Here is a 12,295-nt window from a genome sequence, read left to right on the forward strand (position 1 = left end):
CATTTTGATACCGAAATCTTCAAGTTGTTGCTTAATCCAAAGAACTTGGGCACAACAGCTTCCAGCTGCAATGTACTCAGCCTCAGCTGTGGACAAGGCAACTGAATTTTGTTTCTTGCTAAACCAAGAAACCAAATTGGCACCCAAGAATTGACATGTGCCACTTGTGCTTTTTCTGTCGAGTTTGCACCCAGCAAAATCAGCATCGGAATAAGCAATTAAATTTATGTCAGATTGTTTAGAATACCATAAGCCTACATTAGATGTCCCTACTAGATATCTAAAAATTCTCTTAACAGCTTGCAAGTGTGATTCCTTAGGACATGCTTGGTATCTAGCACACATACAAACACTGAATAATATATCTGGTCTACTAGCAGTAAGGTAAAGTAGAGAGCCTATCATACCTCTGTATAATTTGCAGTCTATACTTTTACCTTTTTCATCTTTGTCAAGCTTGCAACTTGAGCCCATGGGTGTGCTGATTTCCTTTGCATCCTTCATCTTGAATTTTTCCAACATTTCCTTGATGTATTTGGACTGACTGATGAAGATGCCCTCCTCTGATTGTTTTATTTGTAGCCCAAGGAAGAAGTTGAGCTCACCCATCATGCTCATTTCAAATTCTCCCTGCATAAGCTTGGCAAACTCTTGACAAAGACTATCATTAGTAGCACCAAAAATTATATCATCCACATAAATTTGTACAAGCAATAAGTCATTTCCTTTTCTTTTAATAAAGAGTGTTTTGTCTACATTTCCTCTCTTAAATTTGTTTTCAATTAGGAAATTACTTAATCTTTCATACCATGCCCTAGGGGCTTGCTTAAGGCCATACAATGCTTTATACAATTTATACACATAATCTGGATGTAAGTGATTTTCAAAATCTGGAGGTTGTCCTACATAAACTTCCTCCATTATATAGCCGTTTAAAAATGCACTTTTTACATCCATTTGATAGAGTTTAAAATCCATGAAGCATGCATATGCCAAAAGTAATCTAATAGCTTCTAATCTAGCAACAGGAGCAAAAGTTTCATCAAAGTCTATTCCTTCCTCCTGATTATATCCTTTGGCCACTAGCCTGGCTTTGTTTCTTATTACTATCCCATCTTCATCTAGTTTATTTCTATATACCCATTTGGTGCCTATAATTGAAACATTAGGGGGTCTTTTCATTAGAGTCCAAACTTTATTTCTTTCAAATTGATTTAATTCCTCTTGCATAGCATTCATCCAATTATCATCTTTTTCAGCTTCTTCTAGTGATTTAGGCTCTATTTGTGAAACGAAAGCAAGATAATTACTAGTATTTCTTAGAGAGGATCTAGTTCTTATACCTTGTGAAGGATCACCAAGGATTAGATCCTTTGGATGACCATGTGCATACCTCCATTCCTTAGGAAGATCTTGAATTCTTGATGGAGGTTGATCTTCTTCACCTTGCTGATTTGTATCTTCTTTGATCTCATCCTCATGTTGTTTGTCTTGTATGGAGAATTCCTTCATTCGGTCTTCAAGTATACCTGCATCACCATCTTCTTCTTTTCTAGAAGAATCTCCATTAGCTTCATCAAAAACAACATGAATGGATTCTTCAACAACAAGAGTTCTCTTGTTGAAGACCCTGTATGCTCTACTAGATGAGGAATAACCTAAGAAGATCCCCTCATCTGATTTAGCACTAAATTTGCTTAGATTGTCCTTTCCATTATTTAAAACAAAGCATCGACAACCGAAAACATGAAAATAGCTTATATTTGGTTTCTCACCTTTTATTAACTCATAAGGTGTTTTCTTCAAGATGGATCTAACTAATGCACGGTTCAAAATGTGACATGCAGTATTTATTGCTTCAGCCCAGAAATATTTTGGTAGATCCGATTCGCACAACATGGTACGAGCCATATCTGCTAGTGTGCGATTCTTCCTCTCTACCACCCCATTTTGTTGGGGTGTTCTAGGTGCCGAGAAATTGTGATTGATACCATTTTCGTCACAAAACTTTTCAAAGTGCTGATTTTCAAACTCGGTACCATGATCACTCCTAATTGCTTTTAATTTAAGATTGAGTTCATTCGAAACTCTATTATGAAACTTGATAAAAGCGGGAAAGGACTCATCTTTATGTGCAAGAAATGAAACCCATGTAAAACGTGAAAAATCATCAATAATTACAAGACCAAATTTCTTACCCCCTAGACTAGCAGTTCTAGTGGGTCCAAACAAGTCCATGTGAATTAGTTCCAAGGGTTTTGTTGTTGAGACTATGTTCTTAGACTTGAAAGAATTTCTTGTTTGTTTCCCTAATTGACATGCAGCACAAATTTTATTCTTTTCAAAGTCTATTTTTGGTAGTCCTTTAACTAGATCCTTTGTAATTAATTTAGAGATTAAATCCATGCTAGCATGCCCTAACCTACGATGCCATAACCAACTAGTCTCATTGACTTTGGGATTCATGGCTACAAGACATTGGCCATCCTTCATGGTGAGATCATCAAGATCTACCATGTAAACATTTCCATGCCTATGTCCTGTGAGTATGATCTCATTATCAATTGGACTACTAATTATGCATAGTGATGATTCAAATGATACTTTAAATCCCTTGTCACAAAATTGACTTATACTTAATAAATTATGTTTTAGTCCATTAACTAACAATACATTATCAATGAATGAGGAGGGTGATATGGAGATTTTACCAACACCAATGATTCGGCCTTTAGCATTGTCTCCAAATGTGACTACTCCTCCTTCTTTTGATTCCAAGGTGACGAAGAGACTCTTGTCACCGGTCATATGCCTTGAGCAGCCACTATCAAGATACCACATTCTCTTTTTATTCCCGGCTGCAAGGCATACCTGCAAAATGATCACGTGAAGCTCTTAGGTACCCAAGTTTTCTTGGGTCCTTCGTGGTTAGTGTAGTTGGTTCCCTTAGGCACCCATACTTTAGTTATGTTTTTAGCTTTCACAAATGTACTCTTGTTAGTTTGGATCTTTCTTTGAATCCAAGAGTAGGCTTTATGTCCATTCTTTCCACAATGAAAGCATGTAGGTTTTTCAGTTTTTACATCTTTTGCTTTTACAAAGAAATTCTTTAGATACTTTTGTTGCTTGTTAGTTTTATATCCTAATCCGGCTTTATTAAAAACAGCTCTTTGATTTGAAAGAATAAGATTTAATTTTTCAGAGCTTTGTGTAAATTTTTCAACAATTGGTTTGTACTTATGTACCTCATTCTTAAGATTCAAATTTTCTTTGACTAGTTCTTCCTTATCCTTTTTAAGAGATTCAACATTTTGTGCAAGTGAGGTATTATTATCGAGTAGGAATTTTACTTTTAGATTTAATTCCTTAATTACTGTTTTTGCCTTTTCATTTTCAATGGTAAGTTTTGAATTTTTGATTTCTAGGTTAGTAGTGTTAATATTTTTAACGTTCTCCTTTTCAATTAATAGGTTTTCAATATCTTCCTTCAGTTTTTGATTGGAGGCTTTTAATTCTTTATTTTTTGCTCCTAACATACTACAATCACCCATAAGTTCTTGAAAAGCTTCATACAATTCTTCTAAAGTAAAATTTATGGTTGGGTTTTGACATACCTCGTCGTCTTCGAACACCATGAAGCACAAATTGGCGGTCTCTTCCTTCTCTTCCTCGGAGGATGATGTGTCACTATCATCCCATGTTGCCTTCAATGCCTTCTTCTTCTTCTTTCCAAAATACTTCTTTTGTTGAGGACATTCGGAACGAATGTGTCCCGGTCTCTTGCAATCATAGCATATGATGACCCAAAGATTGATTCATAGATTGATTTTGATGATCACAAAACCTTGAAGTATAGATACTAATGTTTATGTTGCAAGGAGAAAGATATTTATTTTGCAAGGAACATAGCAAGTTGGAAGAACACAAGAGGGCCTCCAAAGCTCTCAAGTTGGAAGAAAGCTGCAATTTATTGGCCCAAGTTTAAAGTTCAAAGGATTCAAATTGGAGGAGTAAAATCAAAAGAAAAACTCAAAAGAACAGTCTATTCGAGTCGACTCCAGTGGAACGCGAGTCGACTCCGATGGTTGGTAGGTCGACTCCAAAGAAAGCAAGAGTCGACTCTCAGCGGAACACAAGGAAAAAGTCAGAGAGCATTTTTGGGACTCTGAGATTCGAGTCGACTCCCGCATTGCACGAGTCGACTCCGAGACTCCGCGACCATCAACAGACAGAAAACCAAGTTACTGCCTCTGAGATTCGAGTCGACTCCCAGACAGCTCGAGTCGACTCCAAGGCAGCGCTACACCAAGATGGCAGAAGGCTGTGTTTCGCAAACTGAGAGCCGAGTCGACTCCAAGGAAGTTCGAGTCGACTCCAAGACTGGACGAGCCAAAAGACAGAGGATCGGGAGTTCGGGCTCTGAGATTCGAGTCGACTCCCAGGACAGTCGAGTCGACTCGAGAGGACAAAATTCAAAATTGGATCCACGGACTTCAGTGGATGAGCCGACTCCGAAATTGCCAAGTCAGCTCCAGAAGTTGGCGAGTCGACTCCAGGTTAAGACGAGTCGACTCCCAATCGAGGCAAGCACATTAATTCAAATTTGGAACAGTGGCCGAGTCGTCTCCGGTAAAACACGAGCCGACTCCTGCAACAGGCGAGCCGACTCCTGATCGCGCGAGTCGACTCCGATCCCAACGGTAACATTGTCAGGAAATGCAGACTGTGTCCAACGGCTCTTTTTCTTGTCTCTAACGGCTATATTCTTGTTTCCACGCCATCTAAAGCTATAAAAACAAGAAGAGAGCTAGGGAAGAACTTATGGAAGTGGGAGAGATCATCTAGGAAAGAGATCTCAAAGAGATTACAAAGGAAATCTCCCATAAGCACAAAAGGGCCATCCAAAACGAAATAGAGAGAAGAAGAGCATCCAAGTGAATCCGAAAGCTTCCTCTCCATCCGTGTGCTGCCTCGGTGATCCTCTACTTCGTGCCAAATCAGAAGAGGGTCAAGTAAAGAAGAAGCCGAGCTCCTCTATCTTCAAAACTCGTTTGAGGGCTTCTCTTTACTCTATTTGTTTATATTGTTATATTTGCTTGCTTAAGAAGCTTTGTTTTGCTTTATACTTTGTTTTCAATATCTTGTAACTTGATTCAATCAAGGAATTGAATCAAGGGGTTAAGGTTTGTTGGTGAGCCAAAGGGAAAACCAACTGTGTAAGGTTTGTTGGTGAGCCAAAGGGAAAACCAACTGTGTTAGGTTTGTTGGTGAGCCGAGGGTAAAACCAACAAGTAGGGTTCGATTGTGATCTCGGAAAAACAATCGGAGTGGTTCTAGTCGGTGAGCCTGGGAAAACCGACCGAGTCGTTGTACGCTCGTAAAACAACAAGTTGGGTTGTGAGCTTGTAAAACAACCGGCTGTAATCGGTAGGATTATAGTGAAATTCCCAAGAGGTCTTGGGGAGTGGATGTAGGTGCTGGGGTGCACCGAACCACTATATGTCCTGTGTGTTTGTAATGCCTCTAGTTATTGTCTAACTAACACACTTACTTACTTAGATAAATTGCTTGCTTAATTCTTATCCGCACATCCTTTAGTTGCAAGCATATTTAATCAAGTCGAAGTCTATACATCAAACCCTTGCTAAGTTTAACTTTTACTGTGCATCTATACAACTTAGCATAGTTAATCAAAAAGTTTTAGAAGTAGCATAAAAGTTTTGAAAGACTCAATTCACCCCCCCTCTTGGCTCGTATCTACTGGGCAACAAGTGGTATCAGAGCAGGTGCTCAAATATTATTTGTAGTCTTAACCGACTAGAGCCAAAGATCATGACAACTCAAATAGATAGTTTTCTAGGAGAAGGACAATCAATTGATACACCTCCACTGTTTAATGGTATAAACTACCCACATTGGAAAATACGCATGCGCATTTTTATTCAATCACAAAACTATTATTTATGGAAAATCATAACAAATGACCTTCACACACTCTCTCATATTAATGAGAAGGACTTAGCACAATTAAATGCTAATGCTATGAACATATTATACTGTGCTATTAAAGAAATAAATTTTAATGAAATTTCTGCATGCTTATCTGCTAAGGAGATCTGGGATACTTTAGAAAATGTTTATGATAAATCTCAGACTAGCTCACATGTGCTTCAATTATATACTAACAATGAGACTGCAGAAAAGGGTGTTGAATCTCCCTCAGTCGAGTCGACTCCAAGTATCTCAGAGTCGACTCTCAAGTTCACCGAGTCGACTCCAATAAGGTCCGAGTCGACTCCGAGGCAAATCAGCTTCCTAAAGACAAAGAAGAAGAGGAAGCAAGAAGAAAGGAAGAAAGAGGTAAAAAGGAAGAGAGCCTTGACCAAGAAAGAGTCTAGCAAGAAAATAGAAGTTAGGAGCAACAATGATGATATTAGCTCCAAGGAACTACAAGAGGTAACCAACTTGTGCTTTATGGCACAAGAAGACAAGGTAAAATCTGAATCTACTCTTACCTCAAATGATTTTCAAGAAGAATTCTCTTATGATGAATTATTAAATGCTTTTCATGATTTGTATAGTGAATGTAGAAAATTAACTGTAAAGAATAAAAATCTTAAGAAACTAAATTCTGAAAATGAAAGCTTAAGGTCATTTTCAGAAGAATTGATTCAGAAAAATCATAGCTTAATTAAAGAAAATCAAAACTTAAGTAAAGAAATTAATCAATTAAAATCTTTTATTAACAAATTCACCGTAAGTTCAGAACGATTAAAAATGATGTTTGAAAGCCAATATGTTGCTTGTGATAAATCAAAACTTGGCTTGATTCCTTTACTTAACAATAAATCTCTAGAGAAAAAGGTTATCAATTCATCAAGCAAACCATTAAATAAGATAAGTTATTTCAAAAATGAAAAGGATGGGAATAACAACTTTACCTATCGTTCTAGTATAATTAAATCAAATGGTAAAGTTATTACTATTAAACAAATATGGGTTCCAAAAGGAACCATATGTCCTAACTCTCAAGGACTCAAGCAAGCTTGGGTACCCAAAATGAGAAAATGAGGATGTACACATAGGTGTACCAAGATACCCATGGAACAAAAGAAACTTAAAATATACTTATGAAAAGTTATTAACAAAAATCAGTAATCCTTGCATCTCATCATTATTTTTGCTTAGTATTTGATATGAATTGCTAGTAGTGATCAATTTTGTGATATAGAAAATACTTTTGGAAATATGATCAAATCACTTCATAGTATACTTTACTCACTATTGGATAAGTTGCAAAATGATTAATTTATTAAGAATAATTCTATGAATTCTCTATAAGCTTGATTGAGAGTTTTTTTATCCATGGCATTATTGTTTATTGATCATAGATATGATAATGTGTACTTGGTATGTTTTTAAATATATGCACTATGAATACCAAGATTAAAGAAACCATCTTTAGCATACAAAATCAACTCATGCTAGTATATACTTAATCTCAAAAGACCTTGCCATTGGCTTACTTAAATTATCTTCTTAAAGGTCAAAGTTTTGCTATGCATGCTAACTAAGAAAACAACCAAAAATCATTTCTAAATCTAAAAGATGTTGTTTCCATCTCTAAGTTTTCAAAAGCTTACATTGGATTTGTTCTTGGAAAATAAACTTGAAAATATTTTCTGTAGTTGCTGAATCTTGTAAAAGTGTTTCAAATGATAAAGGTTTCCTAACTGTGAAGATAAAGAGTATCATGGCACAGTGTTGAAAACCAAAATCCTGATAAAGTTTATGCAGAAATTAACTATTTCAGCACCAAGGACATCTTAAGTAAAATAGGGGTAATAGAATTCTTGAAGAAATGAAAAAGACAATTGTGTATGATAGTCATCTACTTAAATGATTTTTAAAAAAGCTATCATCACTGCTTGTCATACATATGATTTCTATTAGATCTATTTTTGATGAAAACTCCTTTTGATCTTCTGAAAAATGGAAAATGAACCATTGCATATCTTTCATATTTTTCAGTCGTACATGTTATGCTTGATATGTTCTTATGAAAAATAATGCCAAATCTGATAGAGATATGTCTATCCTTGGATATCATTCATCAAGCAATGCATATAGAATATTCAATGAAAAGATTTTAGTTGCAAAAATATCAAGTCGTCTTATTCTCTATGAGATTAATGATTTACTGTCAAGATACTAAGATCAAATTATATATGGTTAATCTTTTACATATAACAATATGAAAACTTGTTAATAATTATAACAAAATTGAGTTTTTCAGAAATGCACTTAATGAAGAAAAATTGATAACTACTAAAAGACTGAATCAAGAAAAGATGAAATAGATCTTGATTCTTGCATGATTAAAAGTAAAGATCACCACTATCATTTGCTTGACTCATGAGCTTTATATTCTGTCAAATGAATGTGTAGCATTCACTCCTATGTGGTTATTTCATTAAAAAGTAGATCTATGTTAAATAACCACCATATTTAAAAATTACACATTACATATATGATAAAGCAATATGTGATTTAAAACAAGCATCAAAAGCTTGATATATAAAAGCTTAGGTAACCTTGTTGATAGAAAGTAATAGTGATAAATCTATGCATCAAAAAGAAGAATCTATGATATCCTGCTAGCTCATAGCACACATTGATGACATCATTTTTGGTTCTACTAATGAAGAGTTATATTGCAAAGTGAGTTTGAAATATGATGAATGAATTGACATCTTCTCTCAAACTCCAAATTAAGACAAACAGGAAAGGAGATCTTCATTGACCAACGTTAGTCCACAAGAAAACTCTTATAGAAGATTGGCGTGAAGAAGGTATATCTATTACCCCATCTTGTAGAAATTGTAAAGGATGAGCAAAGTAGATCTATTGTTTAAAGCTGTATTGAAGCATGATAGAATAATTATTTTATCATACAGCTAGTAGACCAGATTGTATGCTCATTATGTGACCTTGTGCAAGACTTCAATCTAACTTTAATTAATCATATTTTATTGATAACAAATACGTCATAATCTGAATTTTGATAGAAACAAACGTTTAAGATAAGTTGATTAAAACTTAGTTAACACATCTTATTGATAATTATCTTAAGCAAATAGAATCTAAACTAAATTGATTTGACCTTGATAAATCTGTCTATTGCCTCACATGCTTGTTCTTGAACTATCTTGGTTAATGAATCTATCTCTTTAGTTCAAGTGATATGTGCTTGCTTATATTTAGGCAATCTCTTGAATAAAGTGACTCAACATGCAACTATTGTCATATCTCATATTGAGTCATCTAATTAAAAAATATATATATGTTGGATGAATGCTTTGTATCTTAAAGAAACTAATGACCTTCATGTAAGATACACTAAACATTCACATGCAAACAAGAGAGAGGATCTTCTTCAGCCAAAAGTTCACACATAAGAAATCTAGTTTGGCTTGAAGAACATATAATGAATAAGTAATTTTAGATACCTTTCTCACAAATTAATTGAGCAAAGTCAATAACTTAAATCCTATTATGGCATGATTAAATTCTTTAATTATTAATTTTTGATATCATGTCTATATGTGTATTGACTGACTTATACTTTTAGAAATTGTTTCATGGTTTGCTCAATCTAAAATATTTCTATGGCTGTATCATAACCATGAAATACACAAGTATATGATTAAAACTCTGATTTAGAATGACTTGTGAGAAGCTACGAATTCTTGGGCATAATGAAAATAGTGTTTGCATGATATACCTCTATACGATACATTTCATTATTTCTTTATTCTGCTCTTTCATGTAGATTACTTGAGAATAACAAAAAGAGAGAGAGATAAAGAAAAGAAAATGGACATTGTTCAAGAGATGAAAAATCTGAGCAAAGGCAAGTACTTCAATCTTAAAGAAAAGCAAAACAAGCATAATATATTCGGCACATTTGGAAGGGATAAAATCTATAATTAATTACACTCAAACAGGAAGAGTTTGAAGTAAACATTTTAACCTTTCTATATTGCTCATCATAGGGATGGTGCCAATGGGGAGGCTAGTGGTAGTACCCGGCACTATTTGACCCAACTATTCGGTGTAGGGCATATTAGGGACGGCACAAGAGGGAGGCTAGTGGTAGTACCTCGTGCCCCTTCCCAACTCCACCGGATAGGGAGCAAATAGAGTATAGAGCATAAGAAAGTAAAAATGAAAGACAAAGTAAATGAAAGTATATAAGAAGAATCAAGTCTTTTTTTATCACTTGAAAACATAATTTAAGGATGAAATCAATGCAAGATAATATTTAAATAGGGGGAGTTTATTTGAAAAGAATTGATTTTGATCCTTGACATGCTTGTTCTTATTATTTTAATGTATGACTTAACACTTAATATAGTGTGCATATGGTATGATGTCTTGATTTATGGGTTCTCAATGTTTTACAATGCTTCATGCTTGGATAATTTGATTGAATATTTGGAATACTATATAAATTTTTTTTTGTATTGTTAAAAAGAAATTTCAGATTTGTCATTCACAATCATCGTTAAAATCTGAAAGGTGAATAAATTTGTAAAAAGGAGAAGAGAAGGATATTTCTATTTAGGCAAAATGAATTGAGTTTGTTCTATCCTTCAAACCTTGGTATATAATGTGCTAAACATAAATACAAATATTCTGAATATCCTCTTATATGTGTGAAATATGTGTCTTCAATCATAATGATTTAAGATGAGCTACAATGTGGAAGATCCATATCTCAAATTATGACTTTAAAAGCCTCTATTGAAAATCTTTATGAAATTCAGAATCTGATTTTGTATAAAAGCTTAAACTCAATATGATTTCTAAATAAAATCTTAATTTAAGAAAAACAGAATTAATTTTGATGCCTTGGTTGATTGCTCCGATACGCATCCGAAACATATCATTTCTTATCTTCAAAGTATACTAATATTGGTCTAAATGATGTGTCTTTTAATGATCTTAATTGCAAACAAATATTTTTAAATATATAAGTTTATTTTGATATTAAAAAGATTTATTGTGCTTCATGTATCCATTGCAGAAAAACTATAATTAAGAAATTGAGTTCTATAAATAGATATACTTCAATGATCATCTATATGTTTTTCTCTCCTACATTATTAAAGACTTCCATCAATAGAGTGAATGATCTTAAAACTAGAAATATTTCAGTTCACTCAAATGACTCTAAAAGAAAGAAAATGTAAATGCTTTTGAAAGAAATTGAGCTTCAAATGAATCATTTTCTGATTAATATTTCTATACATTTTCTCTAAGATTAAGAGAAAGCATAACTTGTTCGTAAAAGATTAGAAAGAGTAATTACTACAAATTTTGGAATAATACTAGATTACTCTACATTCTCGATATTACAGAATTTCAGTGTTATTCACGTTTATCACTAAAATCTGAAATTCAACAATTTAAAATGATTAAAGAAGAATGCATCTTTTGAGGGGGAGCTTTAGATATTCAGTATCCTATCCCAAAGACACTTTATTTTGATGCATACTTTGAATTTTATGGATTGATTTTGATGAACCTCCTTATATTGCAAGACATGCTTTAATTTTCTTGAGATGAGTTCTATAAAGGTTGTCTTATCTCAAACCTTGAGTCTTATGAAAATAAGCTGAAATATATTTTTGAGATTGACAATCTTATTGAACATTATCTTAGGATTCTAAACTCTTAAATGGAATGATCAATTGAGGGGAAGAAAGAAAATTTCAGAAGGAGAGGTCTTATGGAACTTAATCGCATAAATCTATAACTAAAGGAGAGAGAAAGAACACTAAATGAAAAGTGATTCTAATACTCTCCAATATGTATCATCTGAAATTTAAATCTGAAAATCTGTATGATACACCTTGAGGCGTGTTATTTGGTTAGTATATCTCATGCATCACTCTTGAACCAAATTGCAAATCTTAAGAGCCTCTAATTTAATGAAAAAGGGGGAGAATAATGTGTTAAATTTTCTTGAGTATCTCTTAGAAAATCTATTTTTGGAACTTCACTAATGAGCTCTAATTGGCTTGCTTTTTGGAACTTCAATTTTGTGCAAATTCATTATTTTATGTATCAAATTGTGCTTATTTTCTAAAGAAATAAAAGAAAGTCTTTAAAAGAGCTCTAAGATGTATCAAAAATTGCATGAATGTATATTTTGATATTTGTGCCCCAATGCTCCTATTATCATAAAAGAACTTTGAAGTCATTAAGAAAATTAATTAAATTGCTCTCA

Source organism: Phoenix dactylifera, chromosome 16, assembly GCF_051530095.1.
Source record: "Phoenix dactylifera cultivar Ajwa chromosome 16, Ajwa_hap1_PhDact_Kaust_v1.1, whole genome shotgun sequence".
Classification (NCBI taxonomy): domain Eukaryota; kingdom Viridiplantae; phylum Streptophyta; class Magnoliopsida; order Arecales; family Arecaceae; genus Phoenix; species Phoenix dactylifera.